Source organism: Juglans microcarpa x Juglans regia, chromosome 5S, assembly GCF_004785595.1.
Source record: "Juglans microcarpa x Juglans regia isolate MS1-56 chromosome 5S, Jm3101_v1.0, whole genome shotgun sequence".
In the NCBI taxonomy this organism is placed as follows: domain Eukaryota; kingdom Viridiplantae; phylum Streptophyta; class Magnoliopsida; order Fagales; family Juglandaceae; genus Juglans; species Juglans microcarpa x Juglans regia.
The window spans coordinates 13,179,409-13,181,051 of record NC_054603.1 but is presented as its reverse complement, the minus strand read 5'-3'; positions in this window follow the sequence as shown (position 1 = coordinate 13,181,051).

The window sequence follows — 1,643 nt, the reverse complement described above, 5'->3', positions numbered from 1 at the left end:
AAAATATGTAATGTAAATAAAAACAGAAATATAAAATAGTAAATAATAATAAAAATAATAATATAACAATATAATTACCTATTTATTATAATTTAATTGTAGTCTTTTCAGTTTCAAAAGTTATGATGTTTCGTAGGAAAGGATGCAGATACTCGAAAGAATCAGATTTTCTGTCATTATCATTAGTGAGTGACAGCTTTCATGCAAGGCTGGCCTTATTCCAAACATCATCTCACAAATTAGTGCGCTTGGTATTCTTCTTCCTGTCTCCATTAAATGAATGCAGCTTTGCTGGAAGTCCACAAAAACATTAGTATTTTCATATGAATGATATTGTTTCTATTTGGATTTGTAACTACAGATGGAATGTTTCCATATGAATGATGTTTCTATTTGGATTTGTCAGTCATGTACCGATAGAATTTCGTGGTGTTGTAGCTTTGTTGGAAGTCCTTTTAAAGTACTAACATTAGTTTTATGTATTTTTAAAATCATATTTTTTTAAGATTAATTGAAAAACGAGTAAGGTTGATATTTAGGACCGATTTGTCCTTATAAAATTAAACTATCTCATTTAATATAATCATTATAATTTTTTTAAATTTTTATACAAAATATAATAAATAATTTAAATTTTTTTAAAATTTTAAAAAAATAATATTTTATTTAATTTTTAATAAAATATCTCATTTCATTTTATTTGAATTACATAATCAAACGAGGACTTAAACAGCTGTGGGGTCTGAAAATTCAGATCAGGGGTGATCAAAAGAGAGTTTAAAAAAAAAAAAAAACTAACAAGAGAGAAAACAGAGTCGAGGGTGGTTTGTCATGCGTTGAATTCTTGAATGACTTGTGCAATAAAAGTAATTTTGTTATTAATATTATTAATATTATTATTACTATTATTATTATTATTAATTGTTTAATTTATAAGGTCCGTTCTGGGCGATTGCATTGCCCATGCATGACTCTCCCTTGTCACATGAGCGTGAAGAATACTCACTTGATTCGATTCTATCGATCATAAAGCTACAAAAAATGTTCTGGTCATGACATCTTGTCATGTGCCGTCTTTAATTAGACGATGATAAAGTTGTTGATCACATGCAAGTAGGGGTTGTGACAGCTAGCTAGGATTAATATACAAGGCATGCATGCATTAATTAACTTTATAATATCCATTTTATCAAATTCATCGGACTAGACTACTTACTCCAATAATGCATTTTTAGGCTCTCTAGTCAATGCAAAGGACATGATGCCCATTAATTAGTCATGCTTGATTTTTCATAGGAATGTCTACATTTTCTAGCCCCTTAAATGGTGCACGGCACCCTTAATGTCGAGCTAGCTCGGTCTTAATCGTTAGTTGAAAACTGCATGTTTCCACATGTCGGTGACACTGCTCTTGGGCAAAGAACCTTTTAGAGAGACATAATCGAGTTAAGTTGAATTGGTTTATTATTAGGTTTTATTTCGTATATTCATAAATTATCTTTTTATTGAATTTAAATTTATTGTTCATGAATTGTTTAGTTGTTATATTATTTGTTAGATGAAATAAATGTCATTATTGAAATTATATATATATATTTTCCAATTTTTATTATTAACGAGTTACATTATTTAAATTAATTGGT